At 44.3% G+C, this 22,990-nt stretch overlaps 1 long non-coding RNA gene across 1 annotated transcript in view; it reads right to left on the bottom strand.

Moving 5' to 3' along the window:
- Positions 1-1,082: 1,082 nt before the first annotated feature.
- The window catches only part of LOC138488998 (uncharacterized), an 83,373-nt gene continuing 61,465 nt past the window's right edge, over positions 1,083-22,990 (bottom strand). The window contains exon 3 of the long non-coding RNA XR_011274741.1: positions 1,083-1,350. This is a non-coding gene — a long non-coding RNA (uncharacterized lncRNA). The remainder of the gene's footprint in view (positions 1,351-22,990) is intronic.

Genomic DNA, 22,990 nt, shown 5'->3' with positions numbered 1-22,990 from the left:
CTTGGTGTTCGAATATGATCCTGTGGGGGAGGATTGCATCGCATTGAAGTCATCAAGACTCTCATATCTGAGTTGGTAACTGGGGTAAATGCAAATCTATCCTGTACTGGTAGCTCAATATGGTTTGTTCGGAGCCCCACCATTGGGTCCAAATGGGGCAGTGCCTGACTGACTTTTTTTCTCGGGTTTTAAGCATTTTAGCTTCAAACGCGTTTTGCACTTCTGCACATTCGGCTGCCATGGGCTGGACGGCAATGGCCAAAACCTTTGGCTTCTCGAGGGATCTAAGAATTATGAAGAGTTTCCCTGTGGAGTTTTGTGGACTATTTATTTGATTGTTATAGAAGTCTTTTGTGGCGTTTAGGATGTTTAGCGTATACATTCTTTCTGCTGCTTTTCAGTTATTTTTATCTTCTACCCTGGAAAATTTTAGCCAGATATCCTCCAGCTTCCTTTTCTCCTTCTTAAGGATTTAAAGGGATGCTGCAAACCATTTCTGGTGGTCTGAACTATTTCTGACCAACTTGGAATGAATAGGAGCCAATCGATTCACCAACTCCTGAAAGGTGGATGAAAAAGCAGACAATAATGAGTCACTCGAGTCATTCTCCGAAGTAGGGCCATAAGACTCTGTATACTAGTACTGATATCAGCAGGAAGAATCTTGTTGTATATACATTGAATATAGGTAAATATGAATGGGAGAAGCTATTTTAGTGTTAGTGATGGTCTAGACATTGATACATATTAGCTTACATGTACGCAGAAAGATACAATGTTAAACCCACCAAATGTAAAAACATACATGCACAATAATACAAATAAGTGGGGAATTCATGAATCTCAAAAACGAATCAAAAACATGGTAGTTGGGGCCCTTTTGTAAAATGCACTTTGACTTTTAAACTGACTTTGCCAGGTTTTCAGAAGGCACAGGGCAGGTGAATGAGTGACTTCACAGCCTTCGGGGTTAGCAGCTGCACAAATAATTTTAGGTAGTGAGGCACCTGTTACCAATATGATAGTAAGTAAAAAAGCAAATAAAGGACACACCCCAGCAGGGAATGAGACCAGGATATATATTGCAAGTTGAACAAAGTTTATATCAATGAAGATGTGCACACAGAGAACTCTGCTGCCGTGAGAGCGCTCTACCAAAAGTTACATGGGCAGCACCTTTTGAACCCAAAAATCGCCATGAGTGATGTCATGACATACAGTACAATACGATCATTTCAGTTGGTCAACCCGCACAGTCCCATATGGAGTGTAGGCGAAGTCGGCCTCCAATTGGTTGTGGTGGCTGGGGCCATTCAGTTGGCACGTTGTTGGTCCGAAAATAGGAGGCTACTGTAAAACAATGAAGACACACCAGTCACTAGGAACAAATGTATTTTACAAATGCACGGCATACAAGCATAGGAAAAGTGAGCAAAAACGTATGTGCATACGGGTGTTTTATGCAACCTTACAACATCATGACAAATTTGGGCTAGCTCATCACGTGATAATTGCTTATGACCTAAAGACCCATAAACGTGAGCAATTATCCATGACAACATGTGGTCGAGCACTCCATGCCACCCTACAGACTATTTACTGTCTGTGAAGCAAAGCACAGAGGGTGTGGGAGGATATTGTGTTCTTCAGCACAAGGCAACATACCTTGCACTACTTTATCTATGTTTGTGCTAAGCTAAAAGGTCAGTCTGCATGTCTACTCAGTAGTTTGTTCATCCTAAAAACAGACTATGCAGTGAATCGCGCTTTGCTTTAATTGTCTGGTTGCACGTTCAAAATAGGCTGCGGAAAACAAGACAGTCAAGGATGACAGAATGGCACCTAATTTATAGATTAGCTACATTCGTGCCAGTGCTTCAAGGTTCTCTGTTGCAGAGTTCAGCGTGCTCAGTGATTATAGCATTCCTGTGTGGGGGTATGCTTTAGGGATGCTTCTGAAGCGGTGACTTTGTGAGCTTTCACCTCGTTAAGAATGAAATCTCGGAAATGAGAGCAAAGCAGCCAAGATGGCATTTTTGGAAACTGTGATGCACAGTTCAATCTTATGTGCTTAGGCCAATATTATAATTCAAGGTATAACTACTTTTACAAACCCTCCTTTTAGCCAAAGCCAACACATTGCTAGAAACATGTGACCATATATCATCATCATCATCATCATCAGAACAATCAGAGTCATCACTATGCCCTATATTGATAGACATGAACTGTTTGATAGTGGTCCCCTGCATTATTTTGTATTTGTATTTGTATTTATTAATCTTATATAGCACTTTATACCAAAGCGCTGTACAGTTTCAACAACAGGGTACATTTAACATAACAAAAATTGTAACAATGGAAGCAAATTACAAACATGAATTAGTCACCAAAAACAGAGTGTAGAGCAATTATTCAGAGGGGGAAAGGGAGAGGAGAGGGAGGGCTAGGAAGAAGAGGGAGGGAAGGTAGTAGGAGGATGGAAGGAGGGGGTTGGGAGAGGATAAGGGGGGAGGAGGGGAAAGGGGGTAGGAGAGGGGGGTGAGAGGAGGGGGTGTGTCATAGTGGGGAATGGAAAAGGAGAGATTTGAGGGAGGTGTGGAAAGAGGAAAGAGTAGAAGAGCGGATAGAGAGAGGCAAGGAGTTCCAGTGGAGGGGGACCAGGAGTTGGAAGGAGAGGAAACGGGAGGAGGCACAGGGGGAGGGAGGAACAGTGAGGAGGAAGTGGTCAGCGGAATGAAGCAGACGAGAGGGCGTGTAGAATGAGAGAAGGGAAGAGCGATAGGGAAGCAAGATCGTGGAGAGATTTGAAGACCAGACAGAGGAAGTGAAATTTAAGTTGAGAATGAAAGGGGAACCAGCCAATGGAGGAAAGGGAAGCAGAGATGGAGTCACGGGGGGAGAGGAGACAGAGAGTACAGATGGCAGAGTGATAAATAGATTTGCGGGGGCAAGATGTGAAGTAGGAAGGCCAAAATATAAGGAGGAGCAGTAGAAGAGGCGAGAAAAGAAAAGGGAGGAGATTAAGAGTTTAGTAGCATGAAAAGTAAGAGAGGGGCAAACTTTGCGAATATTGTAGAGGTGGTAGCGATAAACACGAGAGGTGAGTGAGATATGGTGGGAAAAAGTGAGAGAAGAGTCAAAGTGAAAGCCTAGGTTACGAGTGTGGGGGGAGAAAGTGAGATTAGACGGAAGAAAATGAATGAAAGGAGGGGGAGAGGGAGTGGGAAAGGAGTTGGAAGAGAAGAAAACTACTTCGGTTTTGTCAGAGTTAAGGGAAAGAAAGCGGGAAGCAATCCAGTTTTTAATAGCAGGGAGACAGGAGGAAAGTTTAAGGTGGAGGTCAGGAGAGAAGGAAGAGAAGGAAAGAAAGAGCTGTGTGTCATCGGCATAGAAATGGTGATGCCAAAAGAGGAGATCACAGGGGCAAGGAGGGGGTGTAGAGTGAGAAAGGGAAGGGACCAAGCACAGAGCCTTGGGGAACTCCGTATTCAAGAGGGTGGGAAGGAGAGGAGCGGCCTCCCCAGGAAACAGTAAAAGAGCAGGAGGAGAGGTAAGAGGAAAGCCAATTGAGTACAGAGCCTGTGAAACCAAAGGATGAGAGAGTGTTGAAGAGAAGGGTGTGATCAACAGTGTTGAAGGCAGCCGAGAGATCAAGAATAATAAGGACAGAGGATTGCTTAGAGTGTCGGGCAGAGAGGAGGGAGTTAAGGATGTAAGTGAGGGTGGTTTCAGGAGAGTGTTTTGGGCGAAATCCAGATTGAGAGGGGGGAAGGAGAGAGAGATTAGTGACAAAGGATGAGAGCTGCGAGTAGGCAAGGCGCTCAAGAAGTTTAGAGAGGAAAGGGAGAAGTGAGATAGGGCGTAAGTTCGAGGTGAGCAGGGGATCAGCGGTAGGTTTCTTCAGAATCGGAATGATAGTAGCATGTTTGAAAGCAGAGTGGAAGGAGGCAGAGGAAAGGCAGATATTGAAGAATGAGGTAAGGTAGGGAATAAGTAGTGGGAACATTTTAGGAATAAGAAGGGAGGACTTATCAAGGCATTATTTATATTTACAGGTGGATGAGGACCTGGTCTAAGCTTCATTAGAGATTTAGAACAGCTACCCAATGTAGAACCTAAGACAGGCAAATATCAAATGCAACAGCAAAAAAATAGTATTATCTCAATGATAATAGCAAGTGGTGAGAAGATTTTCCAACCCCAGGTTTTCAGCAGATTCCAAGCCCAGGTTCCTATGTCACAATTCCCTTCGGAAACGTGAACCTCAGTACTAAGTATGTGTAGTCATTTTATTTTTTTGAACACCGTGGGGGAGGATTCAGGTCCGAACACACAAAACGTGGACGCAACCATTTTGCATACACCACCACGTTCAGCTACATGACATCTAAGACCATGATATTCTGAAGAGCCACTAGCCGAATTGCTCTTTGCTCCAATGTCATCCTAAACAATATGTCAGTAGTCTCATTAATAGTATTCTCTAATACTCTTGCCAATTTCCTAATATCTCGTGAATTAAGGACTTGGCCCAAAAATGGAATCATGGCTTTTGCTATGTCACTCAATACCTGGAGGGGGGGGTCATAATCTATTCCCCTCCTAGGCTTATGGTTCAAGATGTCTGCAGTGGATGTGACATAACCCCCAGACAGCGATATTCCCAGATAACAAGTCCCTTTCAATCTTTCGGTAACCAGGGATATGCTTCTTTACCACAAACAAAATATATGGGTCCCCCAATGTATAAGGGCCTATGTTTGTTTACTAAAAGAGCAGTAGTCACACATTTATCATATGTGCCATGTACCAGGATCCTTCTTTTCTCAAGCAGAATGGTAATATATCTGGATCATGATTAATGGTGTAAGAGGGAGGGACTGCTTACTGGTTCCCTACAGGTGCCATTTTAAATGAGATCATCAATTGATAGGGTCTAGAATGTTTATCAGAATTTCTAGTGGAGGCAATATTTGTTGTACGCTTATTTGCAAAGACAGATTATCGTAGGGGCAGCAATACCAAACGAACAAATTCATTGATGTCCGTCCCATCAAAGTTACCAGTGTCATTATTGTTCCACTTCCCAAATAATAGGGCTCTAAAGGATGCATAACACAAGGTTGACAGTGGAAGCAGATAGATGTATCATCCCAAACCTTTCTCACTGTGTTGTGGTAGGTGAGAGCATACCCAGCAGTTGGTTTTATTCAAGATTGCATGCGTGGCATTCATGATTTGTATGAGTGTGTTATTTTGGTAACCTTGAGAGTGCACATAAAGAGAAGATAAATTGGGGTTGGCAATAGGTAACAGTATATTAAGCGGAAGTATCATAATACTGGTATTGAAATGATCATAACACAGGCTGCAAGTGTTACATGATTAATTTTTTCCTTTGTTGACCATAGTGCTCTAGATATGGGTTTTCCAGTAGCAAGGTTATTACTGTCTTCATTTGCACGTGCCCCAAAAATAGGCATAGTTTTTAGTATTCATTAAGACGCCTCACTAAAAACATGCTTTATAAGTTCATCCGTAGGTAGCACTTGAGCACTTGGCCTATCTTGCTTGTAGTCTTCTTCTAGTTTGATTAATCTTTTAGTCTTCTTTCCTCAGCCCAGCTGCTGCTCCAAAACAAGGTTCCTGCTTCTTTGAGGGGATTAGAGGGAAGGCTGTTGGTTTCTTGTGGGTGCAGTACACAAACTACACTTCCTAGTTTAGCAGAAATGTCATTCCCTATCTAGTTCTGTGGTCAAAGATTGTACCTTGTGACTCCAGGTGCAGTGTGATCGGTGAAAAAAGAAACAGGTTCTGAAGAAAGTGAAGAATTCTTGAGTCGTTTAGGCTCAAAATTTTGCTTCTGATCAAAATAGCCCTTGTCCACGGGCACATCTTTGTAGTTGGGATTATCAACAAACCCCACCTTAATTCATTTGTCGCCGGGTAAAGGCAAAGGCACTCGTGTCAGGTGCACTGCATGAATCCAGTGGCATTTTCCCTTGAATCGAACAGTTGTCTGAGTAGCCAATAGCACCTGATATGGTCCTTTCCAGTGAGCTGCAAGATAGGACTTTCTTTCGAAGTCCTTCACCAAGTCCCCAGGTCGAATGTGGTGACCAGGTCCTTCGTATTTCTCCGGTAGAGCAGCTCAAACCTGTTGGTGAATCAAACACAGGTTTTGAGTCAGATGGTCACAATAATTAGTTAATAGCGGATACTCAATTTTGTTTAATTTTCTAGGTCTGGGTGCATTCCATATATTAGCAGGTCTCCCCATGATGATTTCATAAGGAGAGAGTCCCATTCTAGATTGTGCTACTGTTCTCACTGATATTAAGGCTAAGTTTAAAGCATCGGGCCATTTCAGTTTACTGTGTGCACCTATCTTTGCTAGTTTATTCTTGAGGACACCGTTGTGGTGTTCCACTAAAGCGGCACTCTGGGGATACCCGCTGAATGGAATCACTTACCTATTTGTAGCGCCTTGCATACCTGTAGTATGATAGCCACTATAAAATGGGGTCCATTATCGGACCAAATTACTCTGGGCAGTCCAAACCTTGGGAAATATTCCCTCAGCATTACTTTGGCAGTTAACATGGCAGTGTTATCCTTCAGAGGGAAGGCTTCAACCTATTTACTAAAAGCACATATCACTACCAACAAATATGTGTAGTTTCGGCATCTCTCTAGCTCAATGAAGTCAAAATGTATAACTTCAAATGGCATTGCGGGAGGTCCAAAACTACCTCTATGTGCTTGTGTACCCTTACCAATATTATGTGGTAAGCAGATCAAACAGTTTTGAACTAGTTGTTCTGCATCTTTGGGAATGTTATTGTTATACCAAACTTCATCTAATTGATTACAAATGTTCTTCGCATTAATGTGTGCTGGTCCATGTGCCATAGTAACTATTGCTGTCACATATGCTTTGGGCAGCATCCATCTCTGTTCTTCCCGGTCTACCCAACATCCCTCCTTGTTCATTATTGCTGGTCCTGAAACCCAACTTTCAATATCTTCCTTATGGGCCTCAGCCTGTATCTCCTTCAGACTACTAACGCCCTCCTCCATCACCCGAGTGTCAGCAACCCATTTAGTAGAATCTAACATATATAACCGTGGGTGAGGGTCAGTAGCAGTTTGTTTAGCTAATTTGTCCACAAAGGCATTTCCTTTCCCAATGTCGTCAGTCACCCTCTGGTGTGCTGCGCATTTCAATATAGCTAATTGTTAGGGAAGGGCTAATGCAGATAACAGTTGTACTATGAAGGGACCATACTGAATTTTTGTACCATGGGATGTTAAAAATCCTCTTTCAGCCCATAATCTACCAAAGTTGTGAGCGACTCCAAAGGCATACTGACTATCAGAGTATATGTTAACGCTAAGCCCTTGTGATATCTCACAACTTCTAATTAAGACAACTATCTCTGTAGCCTGGGCGAAGTTGTGTGGAATTCTTTTGCTTTCAATAATGCTGTCTAAAGTGGTATTTGCATAGGCAGCAGTAGTAGTGCCATCAGGTAGTTCATAACAAGAGCCATCACAAAAGAGCTCTCCTTTTGGCGATGTTAATGGTGTATCACTCAAATCGATTCTGCATTTCGCATCTTGCTCAGTAGCGTACAGGCAGTCATGGGATGCACTATCAGTGCAATCCTTGTTTAAAGTGAGCAAAAGTTCAGCCGGATTCAAAGAACAGCATCTCTTAATTTTGATGTGAGGTGCAAATAAAATCAATTCATACCTCATAAGTCTAGCAGATGTGATATGCTGAGTCTGTGTTCTATTTAACAGAACATCCACTGAGTGGGGTACCATTACAGACAAGGAGTGACCCAAGACCATACCCTCACTTTGTTTGGCTGCAGCCCTTAGACATTTTGGCTGAGCGCGTGCAACAGGGTGTAACATGAAGGAAAAATAACCGCACAGTCTATTTCTTCCCCCATGTTCCTGTGTCAAAACAGGTTTTGAGCAGATTAAAAGCTTCTTGACAATCCGTATCCCACAGTAACAGTATAGGCACATTCTTTCTAGTTAAAGCCAACATTGGCTTAATCAAAAGTGAAAAATTCAGAAACCATTGCCTACAGTATGAAGCTATGCCGATTAAGGTCGATTAAGGCCCTAACTTCTTTCTGCATATTTGGAACAGTCATACCAGAGATGCTTTGAATACGTTCAGGTGCAAGCCGTCTACCCTCCTTTGACAGTCAACAATATTGGAACTTTTTCAAAGAAGCTTTATGACCATGTTTAGCTAGATGCTTTAATAACAAAACAGTGCACTCCTTGCAAGCGTCCTCGGAATCTGCAGCTATAAGTAGGTCATCAATGTACTGTACTAATGCACAAGTGGAAGGCAATTCAAGCATATCGAGTTGTTCCTTGAGTGCTCTATTGTAAATACTAGGACTCTCAGTGTACCCCTGTGGTATGCGTGTGAAAGTAAAAGAGCGCCCTCCCAGCGAAAATGCAAACAAGTATCTGCTATCTGGGTATGCTAAACAATGCATTCTTCAAATCTATTATGGAAAAATATGTAGCCGTAGCAGGAATCATAGTTAAAATGGTGGTAATGTCAGGGACAATGGGAAATTGTGGTGCTACCACTTTGTTAATAGCATGCAAATCAATAACAAAACTGTAGGGTAAGGCATTATCACCTTTCTTACAGACTGGCAGAACCAGACTATTACATTTACTACCAGAAATCTCTTCAATAACGCCTTGATGTATTAAATCTGAAACAATACTTTTAAGCGCCTGCTTACCTTCTACCAATACTTTATACTGTGGAATGCATGGCAATGTAATTCCGGATTTCAATACTATTCGTACAGGTTCAACATTCAATATCCCTACATCGTTGTCGTTTACTACCCATAAATGCGTAGGTACTTGCTGTAGTTCACCCGGTAAAGGCAATTATTGCCATAAATTGAGAAGTGGAATTCTGCTGGGGGGAAATGGTCAAATACACTCCGTCAGGTGAACAGTAAATCACTACAATCAATGTTTTTAAAAAATGTAATCCCATAACATTCTCACCACAATTCGTAGTCAAGAAAAATGGATATGAGTCAGTAAACGGACCCAAAGCTATTGGTACCGATCGAGAAACTGGACTCACTACTGGAGTACCAGAGAACCCTATGGAAACATTATTCTGCCCTGACAGTGGGATATCTGGAACCCGTAGATGGTCAATGGAACACTTCTCTGCCCCAGAGCCCACTAGAAAAACATGCTCTCTATTCCCGACTTTAATTTCTACTTAGGGTTCTTTCTGATCTACGGGAATAGGAATAGGCTCCAGATTCTGCTTTGGGCTGTCCCAGCAGAACAAAACATTAACTGATGTGAAATCATCAGTAAAAGAGGAATGCAAATTGGTGTTGAAAGTGTTTTTTATTGCCAGTATTCTGTTGCTGACCTCCCTGTTTATTTGCATTATTATCCTGTGGCTGATTCTGTTGATTCTGAGCAAATTGATTTCTATTCAGATCGGGCATTTCATTGAGTGCTCTCTATCTTCTACTTATCATCCCATTCAATGCTCTTTGCTGGAGGGTCGGACACTGTGCCCTCCAGTGACCTTCTTGCCTACAATAGGCACATTGGTTCACATGTACTGGCCCTGTTTGTGACATGAACTGGGTCCTCGATTGTGTATTTCCATTATTTCCATTATTCACACCCTCTGCTCCTCTAGCAATCTGTTGCAGTAGTACCCTAGTTTTTTAAATCCCTTTTTTCTTCTCTATCGTCTCTTTGTCATTATTCATCCTGTTTCTGTCGTATTGAGTCATATGCAAAACATCTGACTGAGATTTCACCTGCCATGCACTTTCAGAAGCAGTGATCTGCGACTGAATGTCTGGCAATAATCCTCGCACAAATTTTTCAACAAATAATCTCTTTCCTGGCTCCGTACTCAAGTCTTGACCACTGAAATATGAAAACACTTCTTCAAATCTATTAAAGAACTCAGTTGGCCCCTCTGTCTCTGTCTTCACTTGCATGCATGTGGTGAGCTTATCCCAAATACTTCTCTTTTCAGGTACCAAAGTTTTGTCACTTTATGGTTCGGTAACATTAATATGCTCTGCAGAAGATTTTTGCCAGCCTTCCTAGATCTATCAGCTAATTCCAGGGCAACCCAGGTATCTCCCATGGCAGCTTGATCATCTATGGTCCTAATTAGCTTTCATAAATCCATCGGTAAAATGACAGGAAACAGTAAATCGATATCACCTAAAGTGAAAACTGATGAATTCAAGACTGACTCTATTTCTGTGTAAAATCCTGTAGGATTCTTTCTAATATCTGGAATTGATTGCTTAAGGGTGTTTACTTCCTGTCGTGAAAAGGGAACATGAACAAATTGAGAAATGTAATAGGCTGGAATAGTCGTGGCAGGTGCTTCCCCCACCGCAGGTATCTCTACCTTCGGGACAAGAATTGGAGGAACCTCTCTCATATGCAATTGCATTGTGGGAATGTTTAAACGTTTCTTAAGAAGCAAGGCCAAATCGAGTGACAATGAAGTTAGTGCGGTGTCAGCAAAAAACACACATTTATAAATTACCAAAATCTCGGCAGCACAGCACAAATTCTTTTTCAAACATTCATCTTGCAAATATTCTACCATTACTTGTAAGACCTTTCTCTGCATAGATGGAGAATACTGATTGAATGTGTCATGTACTTCAATAGGTGTAATGGAAGCGTGTGAAATCCATCTAAGAAATAATTTGGACACGTGGTTACGCACTTTCAGTGCGGTATCTCTAGTATGAGACAAAAAATTAAAATCCTGCAATTCTTGTGGTACTGTCGAATCAGTTAAATCGCCCCAAACCTCGGCTAAATATAAGCCCATCTGTTCTATCAGTATCTTTTGTTCGGGAATACCCCCATGGTCTGATAGAGAATGCAAAGTCACTGCCTTGTCACCCCCTTCAATATATTTCTCTGCCCAATCCCGTAATTCCTTCATTCACGCGGCCGATATCATGCTACAAGTCACAATTCTTGAGTCGTCAACAGTATTGTCATGTGTCAACAGTGGAGTGCTAGAAGTAGTTGGTAATGAGAGTAAGAGCAAGTCGTGTGAACTGGGAGGCAAAGGGAAACTATCAGAATGTATAACTGGTGTAGGCAATGCTGGTTGCACTTGTGGTGCATGTGGTTATGGCTGTACATATGGAGGCGGTGCAATAGGAGACGTTCTCCTCTCATTTAATCATGTAATTATTAATTCATCGGATGCATACAAATCTTGTGATGGGTATATCTTTTGTACTTCTGATTGGAAACCCCTATCCATTTGTCTCATGGCCTCTTCCTCTTTCTGCAGGTCATGCTCTAATGCGTTGCTAGCTTGTGTAATGTTTTAGCGTGCATGTTTTTCTCTGCTTCTAAGACGTTGGGTTGCTTCCTTTCTTGAGTTCCTAACAATATCAAATGCTTCAGTCCTCGCTTTCTTTTGCAACAGCACAGTTTCCAAATACCCAATTCTCGCTATCTCAAAACTCCCCAATTTCGGCCACTGAAGTTCTGGTTCATGTCTGGTTTGACGATGCCAAATAGTATTAAACACTACAGCCCCTATACCGTATTTAATGAACATATCATATGCCGGCGACCCTGGCAGTGGCGCTGGTTGATTATGTTCTAAATCATTCAATTGTCTTCCCCTACAACAAAGCCTTTTTCTAAAACCTGGCATGTCTAAAGAAGCAGTTCTACCAGGTCAATATTTGAACATATCATATGCCGGCGACCCTGGCAGTGGCGCTGGTTGATTATGTTCTAAATCATTCAATTGTCTTCCCCTACAACAAAGCCTTTTTCTAAAACCTGGCATGTCTAAAGAAGCAGTTCTACCAGGTCAATATTTGAACGTGTACAAATATCTATCAAACTTCAATCAACATCAGGCAGAATACTGTCGGTTTGAAACAGACTCACCTGATTCCAAAGAGAGATCTTCCATCATCAATTCAAATCGTTGTGGCTGGCCATCTTCCCAAAAAGCCTCAAGTCCGAGTCTCTTGCAGACTGCTGAGGAGTCCCGTCTCAAGATATGCAGGGGGCCGCGATACTTCTATCTAAGTCCATCCACTCCATCCTCACCAAGCGATGGGTCCTGGCCGTAAGTGCCCCACTTTGGGTGACATTCACAAAGAACAATGGTATAAACAACAGTTTATTCACACTCGAGCACAGACTGACTTTTACAAATACACGGCATACAAGCATAGGAAAAGTGAGCAAAAACGTATGTGCGTACGGTTGTTTTATGCACCCTTACAATATCATGATGAATTCAGGATAGCTCATCATGTGATAATTGCTTGGAACCTAAAGACTCATAAACTTGAGCAATTCTCCATGAAAACATGTGGTCGAACACTCCATGTCACCCTACAGACAATTTAATGTCTGGGAAGCAAAGCACAGATGGTGTGAGAGGATATTGTGTTCTTCAGTACAAAGTAATGTAAGCGACTTCAATTCAACACTACAGCTAAGTCAATGCCTAGTCTGGGATGCTGATGGAAGCCCTTATTGATGTAATTTTATGTCCAGTTCATTTACTCTGGATGACAACCCTTATATAACACCCCTCTCTCAGAATCCCCCCGACCCCGCTGAGCCAAGAAGTAGGTTTGTTTTGCAAATTTAAAAGGTTTATTTGAAAATTAAACAATATATATCTATCACACTTTTATAGTAAATTAATATTTGATAACACACTTGTGAGGATGATAGTGATCAACAATGGATAATGTTACAGTGGTACACTCTTTTTGATGGCTTAGAAGTGATATAGAGAGGATAAAGTAGCTGAGAATGTTTTTATGGCTTCAAGGACAATGCAATGATGAATGAAAATGCAGTACAGAAAATAAACTTGATATGACTTCAACAAAAGACAATGTAATCACTTTTCTTTGACAATTCACCCCCCCCCTTTATGCAAGGTAAAGAGATGGAAGGAAAGCACACAGTTCTCAGGAATGCAATCAAATATAATTCAGTTCCCCCCTAGCAAGCTTAGAGGAAAACAGGTAGGAGCTTTAAACACAGGCAATATACTTTGATGTGGTATGCAAAGAAGTGAGAAATATGCTAAAAATGCTTTTAATTCCCTCTAGGATGTTCAGGGTGAGTGAGAGATACTTAAATGAATTCAGGATCACTTTAGCAATGCTCTATGAATGATTGTCAGGTTGCACACGAATTTCAGCAAGGAAAGCAAGGACAACTCTTTTTACACGTGGCTGAAATTAAGCAAAATGTCAAATCGTGGCAAATTTAGTCACGTGCGTCGAGCGTAATTACGGAAGCAATGTAAGGATTAGGAAGTGGGTTCTAGGCTTGTCGGAAAGATTAGAATCTTAACTTTAAGATGACAGTTAAAACTCGCTCCTAGCATACACGATTCCGGAGATACAGCCGATTTGGTAAAGGTAGTTTTTTGGATTTGAAATTTTAAAGCTCAGAATGACAGATGACAGTTTTCAGTTTTAAAAATGACAGAATGACACGATTTTAGGAGGCAGATCTAATAGGCTAAAATTGTTTGGGTTAGATTACTTTAAACTAAGAGATTGGTTTTGGCACAGTGCTGGCTGGGTACTCACACTAGATTTTGGACAGGAATGCGACTTCGTTGCCGATCGGGTCAGGATTGGATGGACTTCTGCTAGCGGTTCTTCACAGCGATCTGGTCTCTGGGTCTCTGGTTCTGTTATCGGTTCTGCTAGTGGTTCCGGATACAGCACTGCTTTCTGGATACTGCTACAGGTTCTTGCAAAAGTTCTTGGCAAAGAATTTAAACAGCTCGCCCGGCTGTTGAATAGTTTGGTTGGTTTTGAGGCCTGCTGAAGAGGATTCAGCTTGTGGATTCAGGCCTCTCTGCTACAAATTCTGGAGTTAATTTCTGGTCTCTGGAGATTGATGGATTTGAAGTCTGGATCTCTGGATGTGAAGTCTGAAGTCTCCCGGCAAAGCGTCCCGCAAGAAAGTGGAAAGTGAATCTCTCTATCTGGGTTTCAATGTTCCTTTTATGTGTTTTGAAAATGGGTGTGTGCCTGGGCCTAGCTAGGCCTGCCCCTCTCACTTCTCATTGGCCAAGCTTTCCTCTCTCCCTTGATTGGGGGAAAGAAATGGAGTGTCAGAGTGATGCTGTAGGTTTTATGGTCAGAGGAACCTCCCCTTGTCAAATTGCACACAAATATATTTCTGGCCCAAATACATAATTATCTATGTACCATTTTTCTAATATTATAGGACCAGTTAACATATTTTCTGTAGCACCAAACCATCCGATCCCTGTCTTTGTACGATGTCGTCTCCACTTATGACAGAATTCTTCCACTTTTCATCCAGATAACGACCTCTAAACCTTTCCAGATTTTACACAAATGTGCCCCAGGGGTATGGGTTTCAGATGATAAAGGTTCTTGCAAAAGTTCTTGGCAAAGAATTCAAACAGCTTGCCCGGCTGTTGAATAGTTTGGTTGGTTTTGAGGCCTGCTGAAGAGGATTCAGCTTGTGGATTCAGGCCTCTCTGCTACAAATTCTGGAATTAATTAAAACGCCGGCTTTCTGATAGTGGTGAGCACCAGTATTGCATCCATTTTGACATTAAGAAAATGAATTCCCCACAGTTCTGGGTTGCTTTTGGCAATCAGCATTGCCATTCCCAATGGTTTCAGGCTACTGTGTGTGTGTAGCCCAATGGTGGTTTTAGGCAGTGCCCTCCTTTGCTCACAACATAGGCAAAAATGGTTGGCAGCCTATTCTTCATGTTTTCCCTGTGCACTCTCTGGGGAGTTATGGCCATCATGATGTTTTCAATGCCAGTAATGCACAGTTTTATGGTAGGGCTTGGATGCATGGGTAAAAACATCCCACAAGCCCCCCCTCTTGCGATGGCCATTCTGATATTTCACTGATGGAACTCGCAAGATCTGGGATGTTCGCCTCATCTTCTTCCAGTTCCGTAGATGGCACAGTTCAGCATCTTTTCCTCCATCCGGTTGGATCGATCGGTTCTCCTCGCCTGTCCTGATGGGAATATTGGGCGGTACCCCGCGCCCCTCGGATCTTTGCTCCCGTTCTCCGGGTTGTTCTGCTTGGCCAGTCTCTGTGGTTTCATCTCTCATAGGATGATAAAGCAAAAGCGGCAATACCCATTCGTAGACATTTCTCCACCACTATTAATGGTGGGGCGGCATATACATTTTATACATCAGGATACATTTTTCAGTCTTATTTTAAAACAAGATATAACATGAAACATTTTTTTTTCCAATCATAATATTTTAGAGACTATATGTGGGATATTTTAGGATGGGAACTGAATTACTCTGGAGCAGCCCCCTATGGGATTCCAGAGGATTCCTCCAGTGGCTGCAGAGTGTGCCTGGGATGGCAACACTTTAGCTGATTTATATGTACCCACTTGTCTTCCCCTTCCGCCAGACTACCTTTGGGGATGCGAATCTTATACGCTACAGGGGAGATTTTGTCTATAATTTCAAACGGTCCCTTCCACGTAGGCAAACATTTTCGCTGTTTGGCCTGTTTTCTTTGGAAATTGTATAAATAGACCCGGTCTCCCACAGTATATTCCTTCCTGGTGTTCTTCAGGTCGTAGTGGGTTTTCGTGCTATCAGCTGATCTTTCTAGATTCCGCTGAGCATAGGCAAAAGCATGTTGGAGGTGTTTCCTTAAATTCTCCACATACTCATGAGTTGTGCAGGCATTTATCAGTGTCTGCTCTTGGGTCCTGTAGAGCAAATGCTGGGGAAGCACCATCTTGTGTCCGGTCAAATGGTGACATTTTAGTTGCAGATGAAGGGGTAGATCTGATGTCCATTAGGACTAGAGGTAATCGGATATCCCAACTTGGCCCAGAATCTGCCACAAACTTTTTTAAGATGCTCACAATGGTTCGGTTGTATCTCTCCACTGCTCCAGAAGAAGCTGGCCGTTAACCAATGTGTAGCTTCCTTTTAACCCCCAGTATCTCCCACATCTTTGTCATAACCTCGCTGGTGAAATGGCTACCTCTGTCTGACTCAATCCTTTGAGGTAGACCAAAATGGGAAAAGATGTGGTTAATCATCACGGCAGCTGCTGTTTCTGCCTTGCAGTTTGGGGCTGGGAGACATTCCACCCACTTGGTAAACAAGCATGTAACGGTGAACATGTACTTGTTTCCTCTAGACGAGCGAATTACAGGGCCTATGAAGTCGATTTGCAAATCTGACCATGGCCGTGTCATCCCCCTCTTTTGGAGAGGTGCCCGGTGTGTGAGGGATATTGGCTGAAATTGTGCAAACACAAGACACCCCTTCAAGTATTGGTTGAGGTCCTGCCCCATATGTGGCCAGTATGCAACCTCTCTTAAGATCTCAAGTGTTGTATGAAACCCCCTATGACCGGCGGTGGCCGCATCATAGGCGTGACTTAACATCAGGCTTCGGAATGAGGTAGGAACCACCCCCTGATCATGGCCAGCTTGGTATTTCCTTACCAACAAACCGTCTTGGATTCGAAACCTTTTTGGACATTTCATCAACACTCTAAGGTCCTCCTTCCCAATGTAATCGGTATCCGTCAGGGGAAAGTTCTCAGGGTCCTCAATGTGTTGGTAAAACTTACCAATTACTGGATCCCCCTTCTGAGCTGCAATCAAATCAGCATCAGGGGTCTCCTTACTCCATTGTGCAGTTGAAAGATCATTGTGAGCATTTGTCTGGGACCTAGTGATAGCAGTGACCTGGATTCCCCCAACAGGGACTCTATTTCTATTAGATCCCCTTGGATGGCCCCGGTTTTGGCCAGCTGATCAGCTAAGTCATTTCCAGTTTTGTCTGGTCTCTCTTCTTTGGAATGACCCTTGATCTTCTTCCAGTAGATGGTCATCCCATTCAAGGTGACCAGATCATCAATGTTTTGAATTAACTTCCCATGTTTCAAAGGTTTGTTATTAGCACATAGCATGCCTCTGGTTTTCCAGTTAACCAGGTGCTCCACAAATCCGTTCCGTACATAATCCGAATCTGTGATTATGACCATTTTGTGGAGTTGATGTTGGACAGCAGTGAGGATGGCTTGATGCACAGCCATCAACTCTGCCACCTGACTACTTTGGGGACCAATTTTGTATCCAGCGGAGGGTTCTGGAAACTCCTTCACCCATGCATTCCCTACGCCGGCCACCAGTTCTTTCTCCCCGTTGTCGTCAACGTGGTAAGAGCATCCATCCACATAGATAGTGGGCATTCCCTCACACTTGTCTTCTTCAAAGACTTTGTGTGGGGAATTAAGGTATGCCTCCATGTTGTCCTTGATTTTTAGACTTTTGTCCTCGAGACAGTTTTCTCTGGCACAATCATGCAAGTCAGCCAGACCTTGCGCGAGGGGACTCTTCTTGTTTTGGCCATATCTGACCTCCACAGGAAAGCCCTGCATTGACAGAATCCAGGAAGTAATTCAGGAATTACTCACATTTCCGGCCCGGATTCTGTCACTTTGGAGATATTGCAGAGGCTGGTGTGGAGTCTCCAATAAGATGTGTTCCCCCTGGATAAACGGGCGGTAATTCTTCAATGCCCATACCGTTGCCAGGAGTGCCTTCTCGCAATCGTTTAATTTTTCCTCCACAGAGGATAAAGTTTTGCTCGCATAGGAGATTACTTTATTGACATTGTCATGCTTTTGGTATAATACTGCCGTCAAGCACGTATTAGAGAACCCTGTCTCCAGGAAGAACTCCTTGTTTCTGACAGGGTAAGCTAGGCAAGGCGCTTGTGAGAGGCTTCTCTTGAGTTGTCTTACTGCCTCGGATTGTTCTGGACCCCATTCCCACTTGACCCCCCCTTTCAAGAAATGAATCAGGGGTCTGGTGATCTCTGCGTAGCCCTCAATGAACTTTCTGCTGTAATTAGTCAGTCCAAGGAGGCTCCTTAGTTCCCACAGAGTTGTGGGATCCTTCAGTTTCTGAAGTGCTTCCACTTTCTTTTCCTGGGGACAGAAACCCTAAGGAGTAATCTCATGCCCCAAGAAATTAACACGGGTTCTACACCACTGTGCTTTCTGAAAGGAAAGTTTTGCTCCGGCGGCCTTCAACTGCTTCAGAACATAACGGATCTCCGCTATGTGTTCCTCCACAGATGAACTTTTGATGAGGACATCATCTACATAAGCCAGGTTACCCCTCGCACCCAGGTCGGGCATGGCCTTATGTAGGAAAATGTTGAATTCATTGCCGGAGTTGAGGTATCCGAAGGGAGTCCGGGTCCATGTGTACTGCTGGCCCCCAAAGGTAAAAGCCAGTTTGTATTGGTCCTCCCTACTGACAGGCACGGTCCAGCATCCATTGGTCAGGTCTATTGCTGTGAATACCTGTGACCCCTGAATCTGGGCCAGCCCTTGGTCAATGTAGGGCAGAGGCCATCGGGAAGTATGGACCCGTTTGTTGAGCTCCATAACGTCGGCACAGAGTCTCCACTGGCCGTTTGGCTTCAATATTCCGAGCACCGGATTATTGAAGGTGCTGTGTACTGGACGGATTATTCCCCGGGACTCAAGGTTCTTAATTATTTCAGTAAGGGACTCCATGGATGCGAGAGGCAAACTATATTGCTTCATAAACACTGGAGTCATGCCCGGGTCCCTGGGAATTATTGTTGTGTGGATGTCGGTGTGACCACAGTCATATGAGTCTACCGCAAAGAGATCTTGGAAATCCAAGAAAATTTGTTTCAACTTTTGCTTCTGTTCCAGAGTCACACAGGCATCAGCTAGGTTGACTCTCTCTTCCACCATCTGCCTGAAGCCTGGAAAGGCTTCTGGTTTGGCTATCTCAGCGGCCTCCTCCAGCTGGGTGGAGAAGTCCCTGGTCAGAGTGCTGATTTGGACTGGAGGCTTCAGGTGGGAAATGCAGCCCTCATGGAACTGGAAAATCACCTCATCCCTTCTAAAGTCACAAGTCACATCTTCCTTACCATAAGGGCAAGAAGTGTACACCAGGAAGTTCCCCCCATGCCGGGTAAAGATCCTGTCTGGTGTTGTATTGTCGTCACTGTCACTGTCAAAACAGTCCTTGGGGATTGGTCCGAACAGCTCATTTCCTAAATCAATGGAGAAATGTCGGTCATCAACCGCCATTCCAATGATAGTGCCTGCGGCTAGAGTAATACTCTGTAAGTCGCTGTTATCCACCTCTATTGGAATGGTGTCATGTTCTATGTTGACTAATGGTGTTGGGTTTACCCCCAACCCTTGCTGTTGGAGAGAAGCATTTACATGAATATAAGCATCAGGGTTTTTCAATTTTTGTCCTCTTTTAACTTTCACTTCCAGGGAGAATTGTCGGGTCCTTTCTGGGATGGTGACTTCCTCTTTAATCTGAATTTCAACTGCATAAGGTAGCAATTGAGCTGAACTAAATGCTTTTTCTTTATCATCAAAGCCCATGGGATTATCCTCTAATCAGGACCAAGCTTTGAAGTTTATTAGGTCCAAATTAATGGCAAAGCGATTGAGAATGTCACTGCCTAAGTAAAAGGCGGCAGTGACGTCTCGCACGACCCAACAATTATGGACTATGTTCTTGTTGCCAATGGAGATTTTGAGCATACACCTGCTTGGCAGGAGATGTTTGGAATTGGGTGCTTCCAGGTCCATTTCCCATTTGTCTATCAGTTTGAATGTGGGAATAGCTGGATCTTTTGGGAGTTGGCGGAACATGGCTTCGCTGATGAAGCTCTTACTGTTGTTCACACACACTCGGGCGAGAACAGAGTCCTTCCCATCATTTAACTGAACAGGGATGAACAACTGCTCTCCAATTTTCTGAATATCAGCCAGGCTCTGAGCTGATTTCACATCTTTCTGGACTATAGGAGTGGGAGTGTCTGATTGTGGATTGTAAAGAATTTCAGAGTGTTTCCTTCCAGTTTGGAATACCACCTTAAACTGGAAGGAAGGTTGATTTTCAGAAATGGAGAGGTCCCCCCACCACCAGTCTGCTGTCCTACTGCTATTACTGTCACATCTGGAATTTGGTTGTTCTGGAAGTGAAATTCTACTTGGTCAGATTTTTGTTCAACCATGTGGCAGGTGCCGTTTAAACTAACATGGTTGACACTCTGTTTTAACTTTATTGGTCGGCTAGTCTGGGTCCAGAGGACCTTGTTTACGCAATCTATTAGGGGTGACAACCTTCTCAGGAGGTCATTCCCTAGTAAACAAGGGGTGCCCTCTGGAGTCACTACTATGACCGGGTGTGTCACCTTGTGTCGCCCAATTTTGAGGTCCAAATCTGCAGTCCCCTCGACAGGAATTTCCTTCCCGTCAAAGTTCTGCAGTTGTCCAGGAAGAGAGGTGAGAGGAATACAGTAATTCTCCTCCCTTCCTGCATTTAGTTAATCAAAGGCCCTTTTGGACAGAAGGGTAGCTTGGGATCCAGTGTCCACCAGTGCCAAAATTGTACCCTGCCCCTGTACTTGTACCGGGGCATAGTATCGTCCCTCCTTCTCCTCAAGGGGGCACAGATAATGCAAATTTTTGGACAACTGGTGGGCTACCTTTCTGGTTTTGGACATGGCGAGAGTAGAGATTTGGGCAGAATTCTGTGAAGAGCCTGGGGAATCTGAAAGAAAAAGTTGGCAACTGGAAATGGTTTCGGGTTCTGGGCCGCCCCCCCCCCTTTTTGGAGGCAGTCATCAGGATGGGTTTGACCCATGGGATTTTGGTATTGTTGGTTCTGGGATAGAATGATGGGCGGCGACAGCTCAATCCCCACATCTACCCAGTCTGGATTGGAATCTCTTGGGACCCATTTTTCCTTGGGAGGAGTTCCCCCATCTCTGAAGGAGAAGATCCTTTTCCCAGGATCCTCTGAGGATCCCTCTCCCTCAAATTGGAAGACCTGCACCTCCTCCACAAAGTGGGTCTGTTTGGGTCCTTTGTTTCTCCTACCCCCCTCTGCTCCTTGGGAGGCAGGCTTTCAGGGGCAGGAGATTTTTTTTCCGGTTCCGGGTTTTCCAGGGGATGTTTACAAGTTGGGAAGGAAGCTTCCTCCAAGGCTTTACACCCCTCTTCCCCTTGTGCCTCCTCCCTGGGAACCGGTGGGTTATCGGGGTGCTGCCCCTGTCATTGTTCTAGAGCACCAGGTCCAGAGTTTGGGGCATTCTGCGGTGGCATGCTCATCTGAGGGTTCTGTTGAGCCCTCAGTATGTGACCCAGATCCCGTGCCATATTTTGGACCTGGCGCTCAAGTTGGGAAACCCGCTCAGGTTGATACGGGGTTCTGTTTTCTCCCCTGGGCTGATCCCGGGAAGGGTAGCTTTCCCTTCTCTGGTAATACCCCGGGTTGGGAAGATTTGGTTACCCCTCCACCCTTGGCCTCCCCTCTCCCGGATTAGGTGGTCTGGGCTCAGGGAATTGGGGAAAGAAGGATGGATGAGTTTGGGGTTGGAAATTGGGTGGATACCTGGGGAAAAATTTCTGCCCATAATTTGGTGAATTTCTGCCCTCCTGGGGGGAGTTTGGAGGGAAGTTCTCTGGGTTAGGTGCTTGACTGGATCCCCCCCCTTGGGCGGGAGGGGTCCACACATAACCCAGGATGGGTCGGTTTCCCTTGTAGCAGGGATTTACATAATCAGGGGAGCGAGGGACCTTTACCTCCGCCACCTTGGCAACAGCAGGGGTGCTGTTGGTTTTGGGGTTTTTCTGCACATTACTTTTATTTTCTATGGGCTTCTGCACCTCATAGATCCGGGTGGCTTGCTCAATGACCCAGTCTAAAGATCTTTTCTCGTGAAAATCTCTCACAAGCTGGGTCATTATGTACTTGGGAAGAGCATGGAAAAATGTGTTGATGAATTCTCTGCTGTCCGTGCGCACCCTTCTGGTGGTCTGCGCAAAGGCACGCTTCAATTCTTGCACGAATTCTTGTGGGGCCTGATCCTCCCCACATTGCAAATTGTAGGCTGCCTTGCGAGCCTCTTGAGGATTTATATGTACAGAAAAAGGTTTCAAGATGGCCATCCTATATGTGGACCATCTTGAATGGTTTTGGTCCTCCAGCCCCGCAAAGAAACTGGAGTATTCAGGGGAGAATGTCCATTTGATGTACTGGATGCAGCTACTGCTGTCCTTCAAATGGAAAGTCTCCATCATTTTCTCATAGAGCTCCAAGTGTTCCCAAACAGAATACTTGGCGTTCTTATGATAAGGCGTGATGACACTCCTGATTGCCTTAATCTGTTTCAAGTGGTCCTTAAGCAAGGCCCTTTTCACCTTATTGGCCTTTTTGGTTGGGGTAACGCTGGTCCATTCATCCTCTGATTCAGAAGCACTGCTCCCAGAGGTGCCCGTCTGATCTTCCCGGTTTTCCCGGATTCTGCAAGCCTGGGAATAGCTGGCAGAATGTGGGGACCTGGTCTCCTGTGTCCTGTGATGCTCAGAGGAGTCTTCAGATCCCTCCTTGCTACCAGGATTTAATGGGTACCCCCCCCAGTGACCTAACTGGGCAGAGGTTTTTAGGATGCCCTTAGGGGGCCTAATTTCCTGGGGTTCCCCACTAAATTGCACTGTACTTAGGTGCCCATACCCGGGGGCCCGCCGATCCTTTCCTGGGTGGTACTGGCCTCTGAGCCTCATACTTTTGGCTGGATAGTAATCTGCCATTCCTGTGGCCCTGTGCTCATGCACACCAGGGGATATGGGTGTGGCAGAGTCCTGGGACATAGAGAGATGAACGCCCCTGGTACTAGGGCTTCTGAGGTTATGCTCAGTTGTTTCGCTTTCCCAGCGAACTTCATCTCTGTCAGCCCCTGCTCCCTGTTGCAATGCAAGAGCCTGCGCTTTCAGTTCCTCAGTTAAGGCCTTACTAGACTCTATCAGTCTCTCCTGCATGGCTACCTGTTGCTGGAGCCTA

Source organism: Ambystoma mexicanum, chromosome 9, assembly GCF_040938575.1.
Source record: "Ambystoma mexicanum isolate Mex_15411 chromosome 9, UKY_AmexF1_1, whole genome shotgun sequence".
NCBI classification, from domain to species: domain Eukaryota; kingdom Metazoa; phylum Chordata; class Amphibia; order Caudata; family Ambystomatidae; genus Ambystoma; species Ambystoma mexicanum.
Note: the sequence above shows the minus strand (reverse complement) of the source record. Positions and strands in the feature narration are given on the sequence as shown.